Source organism: Schistocerca piceifrons, chromosome X (assembly GCF_021461385.2).
Source record: "Schistocerca piceifrons isolate TAMUIC-IGC-003096 chromosome X, iqSchPice1.1, whole genome shotgun sequence".
Classification (NCBI taxonomy): Eukaryota; Metazoa; Arthropoda; class Insecta; order Orthoptera; family Acrididae; genus Schistocerca; species Schistocerca piceifrons.
Window position 1 is genome coordinate 282,717,812 of NC_060149.1, and position 17,330 is coordinate 282,735,141.

Below are 17,330 nucleotides of genomic sequence, written 5' to 3' on the forward strand. Positions count from 1 at the left end.
GTGTCTAATTCACTGTATAACCATGCAACCTGCCAACAGATGTCCATACGATCATGCTCTGCACAGAAGATGGCATTCCGCTCAACGGTCAACCACGTCAATGATGGCGACAGGACGCCTATCAAACGGTGTAATGTTTGTTGGGTAGTCCCAAATTCACAATCGCTGTACACACAGTCACAGACGGTGCAGTGTTCAAATGATTCAAATGGCTATGGTATTTAACTTTTGAGGTCATCAGTCCCCTAGAACTTAGAACTACTTAATCCTAACCAACCTAAGGACATCACACACATCCATGCCCGACGCAGGATTCGAACCTGCGACCGTAGCGGTCGCGCGGTTCCTGACTGTAGCGCCTAGAACCGCTCGGCCACCCCGGCCGGCACGGTGCAGTGTGGCACAGAGAAGACTCTGCGGTGGAGAGCCATAAGAAGAATGGAAGCAGGACAGTCGCAAACTGATGTGGCCAGATGGCTAAATGTGAATCGTTCTGGTGTTTCTCGGATGTGGCGACAGATTATAGAGACCGACACTGTATCCCGAAGACCAGGGCAGGACTGACCACGTGTGACATCAGAAAGAGAGGACTGTTATTTGGCTGTAAGGACACAACGGTACCGTCTTAGTACTACACTGCAACCGGCATCCGACCTCACAGCATCCACTGGTCGTGTTGTGTAGAGGCAAACGGTGTACAGAAGGCTTCGGCAGAGTGGCCTTTACTGTTGGAGACTTGCTGTACGTGTACCTCTGACGCGTCTTCACAGAAGGGAACATCTACAGTGGAGTCGTCAACCTGCCATTTGGACGGTCGAACATTGGCCAGTGTTCTCCTCACAGATGAGTCCCGATTTGGTCTGGAGAGTGATTCTCGATGGATTCACATCTGGATGGAACGTGGAACATGATTTTGGGACCCAAACATTGTAGAAAGAGAGCAATATCGAGGAGGATCCCTAATGGTGTGGGCAGGGTGTATGTTGACCACTCAAACACGCCATCAGGAAATTTTACGAGTGAATCGGAAAGTTTTGACGGCTTTCAGGTATCGTGACAAGATCTCGGGACCTCATGGCGGCGAGGTGCTGTGGGTCTACACTTCATACCAATGGACGATAATGCTCGCCATACCAATGGACGATAATGCTCGCCTTCATAGAGCACGGGTAGTTGCTGTTTTCTTGGAAACAGAAGATATTGCATGTATGACGTGGCCTGCTCGCTCTCCCGGTTTGAATCCCATAGAACATGTCTCGGATGCAGTAAGGAGACGGGTTGCGTCACGTCAGCATCGACCAATTACTCTCCACGGCTTCTGAGCAGCTCTGCAGGAAGAATGGGCGTTATGGCCTTAACATGAGACTTATGACATCATTCAAAGCATGCCCCGTCGTTGTCAGGCCTGTATTGCTGCCAGAGGTGGTCACACCCCATGCTGAGCACATTAAATAGTTGTCGGAATGTGAGTGCAAATACGTAAATTGGGAAAAACGAAGTACATTTTTGGCTACCCTTAAGCATGTTGCAGTTGCTTACGATCTGTATTCTTTACATTGTGTCTACTTTACTATCACCTGTTTATACTTTTGTGACAAATTAAACGAAACCTTGCTAAATTTCCGTTCGTTTCTTTAATCTTGGACACCAGAGTATATTAACGGAAGAACAGAACTGATAGCTTCTGGCGCATTTTCTGCAGCCTCTATGAGGTCGGTGTCTGTGTCAGTGACATGAAGTATTGTGGTGCCTGGCGTATCGACCGATATTCCTCGCAGTTCGCAGTGTAGACCAGATATTCTGGACATTTATGTTATGAAAAGCTTATATTTGCGGGCATCAGCTTCAATAAATAATGGGCTAAACTCTGACCATAATTTGATTGTCCTAGATTTTCCCAGTGTCTAAGACTACGCCAATAGGATGGCGGCACCTACTTCTGTCATAAAACATTTTAATGAGTTGGTAAGGCAATACGTAGAGGAACTCCCACAAGTGAGTACTGAAAGTGAGGTGGACCCGGCTGGCGTGTATTTCATGCGAGTCCTCCATATCTGTGATAGCGAGTGGCAGGCTAGCTAGCTACCGATCCGACCCTAGCACTTGGGACTTTTCCCTAGAAATCACTCCCCTCATCGTACCCCGCGCGGACTTGGGCGTCTTGCACGGTCCTCGCGGCTCACCCCGTCGGAGGTTCGAGTCCTCCCTCGGGCATGTGTGTGTGTTGTCTTTAGCGTAAGTTAGTGTAAGTTAGATTAAGTAGTGCGTAAGCTTAGGGACGGATGACCCCAGCAGTTTGGTCCCATAAGACCTTACCACAAATTTCCAAATTATTCCTCATCGTTACCAAACGCACGACTCAACACCAGTGGCAGCGATTTTGGGACCCAGCTCATCGAAGAATGGTTAGGCAGCTTGAGGTCCATGCCAAGAACGCTCTGCGCGAGCTCAGAGTTCACAGCCAGCATGAAATTCTTGGATTTGAAGAAACTAATGACAAACTCCCCCCCCCCCCCCCCCCAATGAACCATGGACCTTGCCGTTGGTGGGGAGGCTTGCGTGCCTCAGCGATGCAGATAGCCGTACCGTGGGTGCAACCACAACGGAGGGGTATCTGTTGAGAGGCCAGAAAATGTGTGGTGCCTGAAGAGGGGCAGCAGCCTTTTCAGTAGTTGCAGGGGCAACAGTCTGGTTGATTGACTGATCTGGCCTTGTAACACTAACCAAAACGGCCTTGCTGTGCTGGTACTGCTGAAAGCAAGGGGAAACTACAGCCGTAATTCTTCCCGAGAGCGTGCAGCTTTACTATATGGTTAAATGATGATGGCGACCTTTTGGGTAAATTATTCCGGAGGTAAAATAGTCCCCCATTCGGATCTCCGGGCGGAGACTACTCAGGAGGACGTCGTTATCAGGAAAAAGAAAACTGGCGTTCTACGGGTCGGAGCGTGGAATGTCAGATCCCTTAATCGGGCAGGTAGGTTAGAAAATTTAAAATGGCAAATGGATAGGTTAAAGTAAGATATAGCTGGAATTAGTGAAGTTCGGCGGAAGGAGGAAGAAGACTTCTGGTCAGGTGAATACAGGGTTATAAATACAAAATCAAATAGGGGTCATGCAGGAGGTTTAATAATGATTTTAAAAAATAGGAATGCGGGTAAGCTGCTATAAACAGCATAGTGAACGCATTATTGTGGCCCAGATAGATACGAAGCCCACGCCTACCAGAGTAGTACAAGTTTATATGCCAACTAGCTCCGCAGATGACGAAAAGACTAACGAAATGTGTGATGAGATAAAAGAAATTATTCAGATAGTGAAGGGAGACGAAAATTTAATTGTCATGGGTGACTGAAATTCGATAGTAGGAAAAGGAAGAGAAGGAAACGTAGTAGGTGAATATGGAATGGGGGTAAGGAATGAAAGAGGAAGCCGCCTGGTAGAATTTTGCACAGACCATAACTTAATCATAGCTAACACTTGGTTCAAGAATCATGAAAGAAGGTTGTATACATGGAAGAAGCCTGAAGATACTGGAGGGTTTCATATATATTATATAATGGTAAGACAGAGATTTAGGAACCAGGTTTTAAATTGTAAGACATTTCCAGAGGCACATGTGAACTCTGGCCACAATCTGTTGGTTATGAACTGTAGATTAAAACTGAAGAAACTGCAAAAAGGTGGGAATTTAAGGAGATGGGACCTGGATAAACTGACAGAACCAGAGATTCTAGAGTGTTTCAGGGAGAGCATTAGGGAACGATTGACAAGAATAGGGGAAAGAAGAAGAAGAATGGGTAACTTTGAGAGATGAAATAGTGAAGGCAGCAAAGGATCAAGTAAGTAAAAAGACGAGGACTAATAGAAATCCTTGGGTAACAGAAGAGATATTGATTTTAATTGATGAAAAGAGAAAATACAAAAATGCAGTAAATGAAGCAGGCAAAAAGGAATACAAACGTCTCAAAAATGAGATCGACAGGAAATGCAAAATGGTTAAGCAGGAATGGCTAGGGGACAAATGTAAGGATGTAGAGCCGTATATCACTAGGGGTAAGATAGATACTGCCTATAGGAAAATTAAAGAGACCTTTGGAGAAAAGAGAACCACTTGTATGAATATCAAGAGCTCAGATGGAAACCCAGTTCTAAGCAAAGAAGGGAATGCAGAAAGGTGGAAGGAGCATACAGAGGGTCTATACAAGGACGATGTTCTTGAAGACAATACTATGGAAATGGAAGAAGATGTAGATGAAGATGAAGATATGATACTGCGTGAAGAGTTTGACAGAGCACTGAAAGACCTGAGTCGAAGCAAGGCCCCGGGAGTAGACAACATTCCATTAGAACTACTGATGGCCTTGGGAGAGCCAGTCCTAACAAAACTCTACCATCTGGTGAGCAAGATGTATGAGACAGGCGAAATACCCTCAGACGTCAAGAAGAATATAATAATTCCAATCCCAAAGAAAGCAGGTGTTGACAGATGTGAAAATTACCGAACTATCAGTTTAATAAGTCACAGCTGCAAAATACTAACGCGAATTCTTTACAGACGAATGGAAAAACTAGTAGAAGCCGACCTCGGGGAAGATCAGTTTGGATTCCGTAGAAATGTTGGAACACGTGAGACAGTACTGACCCTACGACACATCTTAGAAAATAGATTAAGGAAACGCAAACCTACATTTCTAGCATTTGTAGACTTAGAGAAAGCTTTTGAAAATATTGACTGGAATACTCTCTTTCAAATTCTGAAGGCGGCAGGGGTAAAATACAGAGAGCGAATGGCTATTTACAATTTGTACAGAAACCAGATGGCAGTTATAATGGTCGAGGGGCATGAAAGGGAAGCAGTGGTTGTTTGCCTGCAAAATAGCTATTAGTTGGTGCAATCACCTCCTCGTTTGAATGAAATCTTTGTCCCGCCAGCAATTTCTTCAAATTGAGGAACAAATAGTAAATGTTCAAATGTGTGTGAAATCTTATGGGACTTAACTGCTAAGGTCATCAGTCCCTAAGTTTACACACTACTTAACCTAAATTATCCTAACGACAAACACACACACACTCATGTCCGAGGGAGGACTCGAACCTCCGCCGGGAACAGCCGCACAGTCCATGACTGCAGCGCCCGAGACCGCTCGGCTAATCCCGCGCGGCAGCAGTGGTTGGTAAGGGAGTGAGACAGGGTTGTAGCCTATCCCCGATGTTATTCAATCTGTATATTGAGCAAGTAGTAAAGGAAACAAAAGAAAAATTCGGAGTAGGAATTAAAATCCATGGAGAAGAAATAAAAACTTTGAGGTTCGCGATGACATTCTAATTCTGTCAGAGACAGCAAAGGACCTGGAAGAGCAGCTGAACGGAATGGACAGCGTCTTGAAAGAAGGATATAAGATGAACATCAAGAAAAGCAAATCGAGGTTAATGGAATTTAGTCGAATTAAATCGCGTGATGCTAAGTGAATTACATTAGGATATGAGACGCTTAAAGTAGTAAATGAGTTTTACTATTTGGGGAGCAAAATAACTGATGATGGTCGAAGAAGAGAGGATATAAAATGTAGACTGGCAATGGCAAGGAAACCGTTTCTGAAGAAGAGAAATTTGTTAACATCGAGTATAGATTTAAGTGTTAGGCAGTCGTTTCTGAAAGTATTTGTATGGAGTGTAGCCATGTATGGGAGTGAAACGTGGACGATAAATAGTTTAGACCAGAAGAGAATAGAAGCTTTCGAATTGCGGTGCTACAGAAGAATGCTGAAGATTAGATGGATGGATCACATAACTAATGAGGAACATTGAATAGAATTGGGGAGATGAGAAATTTGCGGCACAACTTGACTAGCAGAAGGGATCGGTTGGTAGTACATATTCTGAGGCATCAAGAGATCACCAATTTAGTATTGGAGGGCAGCGTGGAGGGTAAAAATCGTAGAGGGAGACCAGGAGATGAATATACTGAACAGATTCAGAATGATGTGGGTTGCCGTAGGTACTGGGAGATGAAGAAGCTTGCACAGGATAGAGTAGCATGGAGAGTTGCAACAAACTAGTTTCTGGACTGAAGTCCACAACAACAACAATATGAACAACAACAACAAACTCTGGAAAATTTTGGCTGTGTCTAAGCAACGGAAGAAGCCCGCCAGTTTAGCAATTCCGCTCCACAGTGAACACGATCTAGCCTACGCCGACGACGTCAAAGTGAAAATTATGGCCAGATGGCTCGAGAAACTATTGCTATCTCACGGCATCAGTAATAATGCTAGTGATCCGCCGGGAACATTGTTTCTCGGACGCGTAACTCAACTGAGCGCAGAACGGGCGGGTAGGATATTTGACACCCTGGATGAGGACACTGAATACTCTTATCAAACGTCAGGCCAACCACATAGCACTTGGTTCCGACCGTATTCGGGCTCCTCTCCTCAAATAACTCCCTCTCCGAGCCATTCCCATCCTACTCACTTCCACAACCGCCGTCTCTCCTAATCCTATTTGCCCTTGGCGTGGAAGACAGCTATAATTATTACCCTTTCCAAGCATCAGAAAAATCTGCACTTTCCTATAAACTATAGACCCATCTTAGATCCACCTAACTCCGTGATTTCATTCTTAAAATTCTGGATCGTATCGTAGTGTAGTCACATCAGAAATTCGACCACAATGCCCTTCTCCGCAGACAGTACGGATTCCGCGACGAGCACACCACTATCTGTCAGTCCCTGCACTTGGTCGAGTGTATTTTTACAGCGAAGATTTAAGGAGGGGCACACAGGGGGTGTATTCCTTGACACAGAAAAGGCTTTTTATCACGTCTGGCATGATGGCTTGATACATAAATTGGATTCCATAATTTGTCCAGGACATATCCGCAAGATGCTTGATTCTTTCCTGAGGGAGGCGTTCTTCGTCTGAAACGAGCAGCATTGCAGCAGTACAAAACCCGTACTGGTTGGGGTACCACAGAGTTCGGTTCTGAGACCTGTGCTGTATTCTATCCATATCAACGCCATATCCAAGGAGGTGGGAGAGAAAACAGCCCTGTACGCTGATGACACTGCACACTTCTGGTACTGCCACAACCTCAGTTACATTGTTAGGTACGTCCGGAGACATCTGGGCAAAATCATCAATTGGTGCACTGTCAGAGACATGAAAATCAATCATTACAAGAGCCAAGCAACTCTGTTCAGCTCCAGGCTCTTGCTCCCTAACTGCCAACTCACAATAATGGTGGAAAGAACTTGGCTTAGATATCTTTGTCGCACCATAGACAAGAGAATGACTTGCAGGTCGCACCATAAATAGTATGGCCAATAAGGGTTGTGGTCTGTTTTACCAATTTTATCCACTCTTCTAGAGTGACGCACTTTCTGACAACGCGAAACTGACTATTTGACGTGCCATCATACTTCCGGTCATCTTGTATAGTTCGGAGTATACTCAGTGGCTGTCGACGCAGTCAGCAAACAGTCTGCTCAGAACAATGTTTTCGGGATTGTAACGGACGCTGCCCACTATACTCTCAACACACACATTGGGAAACCATCCAGCTATCACATCATCAAGAAGAAATCCATCGAACTCTGTACAAAATCTGCTACTTCAACCTGCGAATCTTATCATTTCATTAGGCCAGAAACCTCCAAATTGGCTTCAAAAACGTCCTAAGGAGACCCTCACACGACACTTTCGCGGTTAACACACATTTCAAACTGAGCAAACAGTTACACTCCACACAGTCATATCCCCTCATTTTCCACTCATCTACGGTACAGAGCACAGTCTAAGTTCGAACGGGTATGAAGCCCTGGGGAGCTTCAGTTGGTTATTTCTGACCAATACTGTTGGCAGTACTGTAACATATACGTTGCGGCACTCCAGGACAATCACGCGCAGCGGCCGCATCCTACTAAAGGTAACAGAATGAGTGCATGTCCAAGCCCGGCAAACAAACCCACCACCTACCCTTGCAACAGAAGTGTGCCAGATGTCCTCGATATCTGTCTCGTTAAGAGAATCCCAAAACTAACTTCAGCAGAGGTCATACATGCGGATTCTACTAACCACCTTCCCGTGGTATTCTCAACAGCAGTTCAACTCAACCCAGCCACAAGCCGCCTTAGCACCACCAAGTCGAACTGGGTTGAATATCGGCGACATGTGGGACGAAAACTAGGAGAACATGCAATCGACGCCAACATCAGAGTAGATCATTTTAGATAAAGCCAAACGTTCTAGTATGTGCTGTGTCTGAAAACACAATTTTCTGTTTTTCTTTTTTTTTTCTTTTAATGCTTCTATGTTCAGTTTTACAGCAACCGTGGGCAAAAGGGAGAAATCCTGTATCGTCATTCAAATGAAATGTTAGGTCGCTCCTAACACGGAGAAAGAGCAGTGAGAGGCCCAGGATGAAATCTTGTGGGACACCATCGCAATTTCTCTCAATACAGGTGATGTAGCGTCCTTCTATGAATTGCTTGCACACCATGGTGCAGTTTTCTGCATTTTTTGTTAAATAAGAACGAAAAATGGCATTTGCTGAAAGAGGTATTTCATAAAAACATAACTTCTAGAACAGAATATTATGGTTAACACGCAAATAATCCCTTGCTTATGCGATAATGTATACTTAAAGATATTCCTATGTGTCCAGCACACCTATCAATAGCTACGACAGTTTATCGGTCCAGGACAGGAATTGACTTACCAAACACTCTGGAACATTATCTAAAGAAAGAAACTGTTAGGTAGTTATTGACATCTGTGAGATCACTTCTTTTATGGATAGGCCTAATATTGGCATTTTAATATCTTTAGGAAATTATCCTAAATCAATCATTTTTTATTCATGTGACTAAAAGTGTTACATACATTGTTCAGCGTCAACTTTTCAGTGTGTTATCGTAAAAATTATCAACCCTAGATGTACTTTTTCTTTCGTGGGTATTTGTTTCCCTTAGTTTGTCGGCATTTGGATACAAACTTATTCAGAAGCTTTTTTTTCTTTAAAGGAAAGTTCCAGGCTAGCCGTAATAAGGTTAATATTCTTTATTACGATAGCTGTTTCGGCTTTATTGCCATTCTCAAGTGACGTCTGGTTTAATTTTACGTCCATACTGCATATATTGCAATACGGACGTCAAATGAAACTAGACGTTACTTGAGAACGGCAGTTAAAACGATACAGCTGTCGTAATAAAGGATATTAAACTTATTGCAGCTAGTCTGGACCTTTCCCATTTCAGAACGTCATATTATGACGTGTATTATGTTGTGGGCCAAACGAAAAATTATTAACAAGTATGTTGAAATTATTGAATGGGATCATTGAAAATTTTGAAATTTGTGCCAGGCAAAAGTCTAATACCCTCATATCCCACGGAAACTAACACTGGTCCTTCAGAAGCACGTCTAGGAGCTCTTAAATTAAATTCTGATGTCACGCTGAGCAGCGTAACTTATCGATTGCTGCAGACATATAAAGGCTGAACCAGAACTGCACCGACAAATTTTCGGCGGTTGTTCAGGGATAACTTCTGAGTGCTTTGCTGCAAGGGATCCACAATTCCGGCGGCCCGTTATAGCGATATTGCATTTTGTCTGATTTCTTGCCCCAATTAGCGTTTTACCTGTATTAGATTGAAAATTGTGGCCAGCAGTGCAAAGGTCTACGTTATGCGCTTTCTTGCTTCCGTCTGCTCACGTTTCCTGCTGTTGATAACAGAAATGACCTCCTTACCCCATTGCGCTCGAGTTTTGATTCAGTAGTGCTCGGTTCTGCCTAAGTTTTTGTTTTCCGGTAGTGTTAGTTGTGTATTAACATAGATACACAGCAGTGCTATGGAGAAGTTTATTGTTGAAGAGTTGGGCGATATGCACCTCGTGCATGGGATCACTGAATGCAACGGAAGAGTAGCACAGCAACGATATGCTAAGCTGTTTCCGCACCGATGGCAACCACTTTCTCGTCTCTGCATAGACGCCTATGAGAAAATGGGTCCTTCCGTATTAGAATGCAAGATACTGACTGTGTAAGGTGATGTGTCGGCAGCTGGGCCAACACCTTGTAGATCGAGATGGCTGAAAATGCACGCTACACTAACGCAGACGGGCGTGAAGTACTGGAACAGGCTACGTAATTAATGCTATGAAGAAAAGTACGTAGCTGGATTAATACTTATCTTTAATCAATCATTGTGGTACATCGCTCTTGACGATACACAGGAGACTTTAATTACAATCACTGTAAGGCTAATGGCGCCTTGCTAGTTCGTAGCCATTAACTTAGCTGAAGGCTATTCTGTCTCTCGGCTAATGAGAGAGAAAGGCTTCGTACATCTAGTCGCTAGCTAGGTCGTCCGTACAACTGGGCGAGTGCTCGTTCGTATCACGAGACCTGCCTTGTGGTGGCGCTAGGTCTGCGATCACACAGTGGCGACACGCGGGTCCGACGTGTACTAAATGGACCGCGGCCGATTTAATCTACCACCTAGCAAGTGTGGTGTCTGGCGGTGACACCACATTCCTCCCCCGCAAATCGGCGAACGGTCGTGAGATAAGGCTTCCGCCCGCCGTGGGGAGGACCCCATGTTGACGTATGCGATGAGGTGGGGAGCCTAACAACAGGCGAGGCTGTGCCACCCGCACCCGGCCATTCGGTCCGAGGGGAGCTAGGAAACGCCTGAAAACCTAGTCCAGGGTACACGTCAACATGCGGTGTAGGCGCCCGTAAAGAGACAGGAGGGGCCGAAGGGTCGACCTCCATTGCGTCGGGGTAGCCGACGCGCGATGACGTCATGTGGTCCGGAGCGGGCGGGAGTTCCATGGCGGAGGACAGCTGGTCACGGGAAGCGATTGGCGGCGCGTGACCCTGGGAGGCGCTTGGCGGCTGCAGCGAAGCGTCGAATGCGGGCGGCGCCGGCCGGAGTACCGGCGGCTGCGGCGGCGGCGGCGGCGGCGGCTGCGGCGGCGGCGGCTGCGGCGGTGGCGCGTCGCCATGGGGCAAAATGGAAGGCATCGTCGGTAACACCTGGGGATGAGGCGAGCCAGTAGATGGGTCCCCAGGGCGCTGACCGGACGGCACCGTCGCTGAAAGCAGACGGGGAGCGGCAGAACCCGTGCGACGACAGAGGCGCAGCTGATTGAGATGCTGACGCACCTCACCAGAGGCCCCCAAAACCAAATACACTCCTGGAAATTGAAATAAGAACACCGTGAATTCATTGTCCCAGGAAGGGGAAACTTTATTGACACATTCCTGGGGTCAGATACATCACATGATCACACTGACAGAACCACAGGCCATAGACACAGGCAACAGAGCATGCACAATGTCGGCACTAGTACAGTGTATATCCACCTTTCGCAGCAATGCAGGCTGCTATTCCCCCATGGAGACGATCGTAGAGATGCTGGATGTAGTCCTGTGGAACGGCTTGCCATGCCATTTCCACCTGGCGCCTCACTTGGACCAGCGTTCGTGCTGGACGTGCAGACCGCGTGAGACGACGCTTCATCCAGTCCCAAACATGCTCAATGGGGGACAGATCCGGAGATCTAGCTGGCCAGGGTAGTTGACTTACACCTTCTAGAGCACGTTGGGTGGCACGGGATACATGCGGACGTGCATTGTCCTGTTGGAACAGCAAGTTCCCTTGCCGGTCTAGGAATGGTAGAACGATGGGTTCGATGACGGTTTGGATGTACCGTGCACTATTCAGTGTCCCCTCGACGATCACCAGTGGTGTACGGCCAGTGTAGGAGATCGCTCCCCACACCATGATGCCGGGTGTTGGCCCTGTGTGCCTCGGTCGTATGCAGTCCTGATTGTGGCGCTCACCTGCACGGCGCCAAACACGCATACGACCATCATTGGCACCAAGGCAGAAGCGACTCTCATCGCTGAAGACGACACGTCTCCATTCGTCCCTCCATTCACGCCTGTCGCGACACCACTGGAGGCGGGCTGCACGATGTTGGGGCGTGAGCGGAAGACGGCCTAACGGTGTGCGGGACCGTAGCCCAGCTTCATGGAGACGGTTGCGAATGGTCCTCGCCGATACCCCAGGAGCAACAGTGTCCCTAATTTGCTGGGAAGTGGCGGTGCGGTCCCCTACGGCACTGCGTAGGATCCTACGGTCGTGGCGTGCATCCGTGCGTCGCTGCGGTCCGGTCCCAGGTCGACGGGCACGTGCACCTTCCGCCGACCACTGGCGACAACATCGATGTACTGTGGAGACCTCACGCCCCACGTGTTGAGCAAATCGGCGGTACGTCCACCCGGCCTCCTGCATGCCCACTATACGCCCTCGCTCAAAGTCCGTCAACTGCACATACGGTTCACGTCCACGCTGTCGCGGCATGCTACCAGTGTTAAAGACTGCGATGGAGCTCCGTATGCCACGGCAAACTGGCTGACACTGACGGCGGCGGTGCACAAATGCTGCGCAGCTAGCGCCATTCGACGGCCAACACCGCGGTTCCTGGTGTGTTCGCTGTGCCGTGCGTGTGATCATTGCTTGTACAGCCCTCTCGCAGTGTCCGGAGCAAGTATGGTGGGTCTGACACACCGGTGTCAATGTGTTCTTTTTTCCATTTCCAGGAGTGTACATCGCGCGGCCGAGGCAGCGAAGAATGCGCCCTGCGAGCCAACGCCGTGAACCTCGATAGTTGCGATAAAATACAACGTCGCCTGGAGCAAAAGCAGGAGTCTGCCGCTGCACAGGAACCTGATGCGGCGGATGCAGCAAAGACATCAAGGTGCGATGAGGACGATCGTGGAGCAACTCAGCCGGCGAGCGACCATCTCGGGGCTGAGAGCGATACGAAGACAAAAAGAGCAACAATGTGTCCTCCCGAGAATGCGACTCTTTCAATTTCAACATCTGTGACTTGAAAGTCCGGACCAATCGTTCAGCGGCACCGTTTGACTGAGGCGAAAACGGCGCGGATGTCAGATGTTGAATACCATTGGCCTGGCAGAATGACTGAAAGTCTGCGGACATGAATTGTGGGCCATTGTCGGAAACAATAGTCTGCGGAAGACCTTCAATGCAAAAGATAGCAGACAACGCTTGGATGGTGGCGGAGGACGTCGTGGAAGACATCCGGACAACAAAAGGAAAATTACTGAAGGCATCGACCAGAACCAACCATCGAGCATTCCAGAATGGACCAGCAAAATCAATGTGCAAGCGTTGCCAAGGGGAAGTGGCTTTTGGCCATGGAAAGACTTTCCGCGGCGGTGCGGATTGTTGTTCGGCACACGCCATGCAAGAAGAACACATATTCGTAATCGCAGCATCGATTCCGAACCAAGTACAGTGCTGACGAGCAAGTTGTTTCGGTCGGACTATACCCCAATGTCCTTGGTGAAGAAGCCGTAAAACAGAGGACTGTAACGAACGTGGGACCACGACTCGGGACTGATCATTATCAGAACGCAACAACAAAACACCACGTCGAACAAAAAGTCTCTCCTTGTGAGCAAAAAATTGGCGAACCAACGGATCCTCGATCCGAGACTTTGACAAAGGCCATTGCGTAGCAACAAAACGCAAAACAGTAGCAAGGACAGGGTCAGCAGCTGTGGCTGTAGCTACACGACGAAAATCAATCGGAAACGATTCGACCACTGCATCGGTTTCCGAATCAATGAACATGCAAGCAAGTTCGGAAGAATCGAATGCTTTATCCTCAGCAACCGGCAAACGGGACAACGCATCGGCGTTTCCGTGCTTAGCAGTGGACCGATACAAGATATCGTAGCGGTACTGCGAAAGGAAAATAGACCAGCGAATGAATTTCTGCGCTGTACGTGGAGGTACAGGCTTGTTCGGATGAAAAAGCGATGTCAAAGGTTTGTGGTCTGTGATGATGGTAAAATGACGACCATACAAGAAATCATGGAACATAGTAACACCAAACACGAGAGCCAAAGCTTCTTTCTCTATCTGTGAGTAATGTCTTTGCGCAGATGAGAGCAATTTGGACGCAAAGGCAATAGGGCGATCATGCGAGCCAACTTTGTGCGCAAGGACAGCACCGATCCCGAAATCCGATGCATCTACCATCAACAAAAGGGGTTTCCGGGGATCGAAAGGCGTGAGGCAAGTATTAGAAAGCAACGCCGATTTCAACTGGCGAAAGGCGCGTTCGCATTCCGTCTTCCAGAGAAACGGAACACCTGCACGGCGTACGCGATGAAGCGGAGCTGAAAGAGAAGAGGCATGGCGCACATTCACTCACACCTTGTGATTCTACATTGTTCAATGTTCTTGCGACCTCCGGACGCAATGCGTGAGGAACATTGCGCGCTCTGAAAAATTGCGGTTGCGCGTTGACCTTCAGTTCCAAATGTGCTGCATAGTTTTTAGCGCAACCTAAGCCCGGTGCAAAAATGTCTGCAAATTCTTCACATACACTAGAAACACTGTCTGAAGGCACAGTTTGATTCACTGATAGCACCTGATTGACAATAGACATGTGAAACAACTGAAATAAATCTAAGCCAAACAAGTTCACTGCAGTAGAAGAACGAAGAACGTAAAACGACACAAGTTTTGTTTGTCCTTTATATGTTGCAAAAAGAGTGCACTGTCCTAACACAGGTATTGTCTGTCCTGAATAACTATGTAACTTAACAGTTGCGGCACGCAACGGAGGTGCGCCCAGTTGTTTGTACGTGTCGTGATTGAGCAATGAAACTGCAGCTCCGGTATCGAGCTGGAATGGTATCACTTTGCCTTCAAAGTCTAAGTCCACAAAAAGTTTATTGTTCTGCTGACGACAAGAGCGACTGTTTTGTGCAATTTGAACAGACACTGGTACAGAATCACTTGCTAATTGACGTGATTTCCGGCGACGTCGACGCACAGTTTTTGTGGGACGAACACAGTCACTGTTAGAGAAAGTGTCACTGGACTAAGTGGAATTAACTACATGAATGTCCATGGGCGAAAGTCCACGATCCGGAGTGTCCTTGGTTCGATTCCGGCGTGAAGCAAAGGGCCGGGAATGATTGTGATTGTCTGATCGGAGCTTTTTCTGGCAAACACTTTGAACATGTCCTTTCCTATTACAGAAAAAGCAAATAGCTTGGCGTGACGGGCAATGTTCACGCGAATGTCTAGTAGCACACCGCGGGCATGATTTCACTGCATTTGTGGGCTGGCGCGGCACACGTGGCTTAGACCGCGGCGGCAGCTGCGTTTGTTTGTGCGATGGCAGTTGACCGGGCCGCGCAGCTCGCCCGGCGGGCCGGTGAATGTTACACACTGCTGGCGAAGTTTCAAAAGATTCCTGAGCACAGTCAAGTGTGTCTTGTCTATCCAATATGTCTATCACTTGTTGAAGGGAGGGATTAACAAGTTTCAAAATTTGCTCCCGTATGCGAACATCAGAAACGTTCTGTGCAATTGCATCACGTACCATTGTATCTGAATAAGAAAGACCACAGTCACAGTCAAAGGCACAGTCCCTAGTAAGTCCTTGCAATGTTGCTACCCACTCCCTATTAGTTTGACCGGCCGTACGTTTTGTACGAAAAAACGTATACCGTTTTGCAACCACATTAACTGTTTCTTTGAAATAGGCATCTAAAGCAGACAAAATTTCCTCGTAGGACAGAGTTGCGACGTCGCGTCGGGGAAACAATTTCACTATCACACGGTAGGTGGACACACCGACGCAAGAAAGCAAAAACGGCTGCCACTCATTACCTTGAATTCTGTAGGCTGCGAGATGGAATGCAAACTGGCGGGACCATTCCCGCCAAGTCTCGTGGGTTTCATCAAAACTTCGAAATGGTGGTGCAACGGCAGGTTGTGGCTGCGGTACTGGTGAAGTGGCGGCGGCCGCATCGGTTTGAATGGCACGTTGACCCTGGACGAGCTGTCCAAGGGCATCCAATAACGCCTGCGTCTGCTGATTCTGCAAGCGATAAAATTCGGACAGTACATCTGGAGAATCTGGCGAAGCCATGACACAAATAAATCAGAGCAAAGTAAAACACAAGATCCTTTGTAGACTCGTCGCCATGTGATGTGTCGGCAGCTGGGCCAACACCTTGTAGATCGAGATGGCTGAAAATGCACGCTAGACTAACGCAGATGGGCGTGAAGTACTGGAACAGGCTATGTAATTAATGCTATGAAGAAAAGTACGTAGCTGGATTAATACTTATCTTTAATCAATCATTGTGGTACATCGCTCTTGACGATACACAGGAGACTTTAATTACAATCACTGTAAGGCTAATGGCGCCTTGCTAGTTCGCAGCCATTAACCTAGCTGAAGGCTATTCTGTCTCTCGGCTAATGAGAGAGAAAGGCTTCGTACATCTAGTCGCTAGCTAGGTCGTCCGTACAACTGGGCGAGTGCTCGTTCGTATCACGAGACCTGCCTTGTGGTGGCGCTAGGTCTGCGATCACACAGTGGCGACACGCGGGTCCGACATGTACTAAATGGACCGCGGCCGATTTAATCTACCACCTAGCAAGTGTGGTGTCTGGCGGTGACACCACATAAGGCATACAAGAACAACGGATATGGAAGAAATGTATTACACACGATTCCTGACAACACTGTCTCTAGTAGTCGGTGTGTTGCACGAACTGAACTCGAAGTCAGTCTACTGCTTTGCTTTTTTGAGAGTCTTACATGAACATCAATTGCACCCATATCCGCAGAAGATAAAATCATTATAGCCAGTGGACTTCCCATTTAGAGTGGTGATTACTGATCCGTTCCTACAGCAATGTCCAAAACAAGTTTTCTTGATCTCGTGTTGTTTATAGACAAGGCCATGTTTGCAACAGAGGGCATGTTCAGCAGCAGGAATAGCTATGTATGAGGTGGCAAAAACCCATATTCAGTGGTGTGTCGAACCTATCAACAGACGTTCGTTGTGAGTGTATGGACTGGTCTTGTCGACAACTGTGTGATTATACCTTGTCTACTTCCTGATAGATTGATGGGCGTCGTGTACAGAACGATCCTTTAAAGTGTCCTCCCACAGTTCCTAGAAGATGTGCCGCTGAGAATAGCTCAGCTTATGTGATTTCATTATAACAGAGCACCGGCACACTTTGCATTCGATTTAGTCAACGAAGACCTCTCACTCACGACACTGTACGATAGTCAGTTTGGACGACAATGGATTTGTCGTAGTGGTCCTGTTCCGTGGTCAGTTCGATCACTAGACATGACACCAATTGACTACTACTTCTGGTGGCATATAAAGGGCCTAGTTTGTGAGACTCCGGTCAATACTCGCACGAACCTGGTTCTTAGGGTTATCGTAGCCTCCAAAGTAG

The 17,330-nt window shown here is 47.3% G+C and overlaps 1 protein-coding gene across 2 annotated transcripts in view; it reads left to right on the plus strand.

Moving 5' to 3' along the window:
- LOC124721774 (glutamate receptor ionotropic, kainate 2) overlaps nt 1-17,330 on the plus strand; it is a 203,662-nt gene that overhangs the window by 46,404 nt on the left and 139,928 nt on the right. The window lies entirely within an intron of this gene.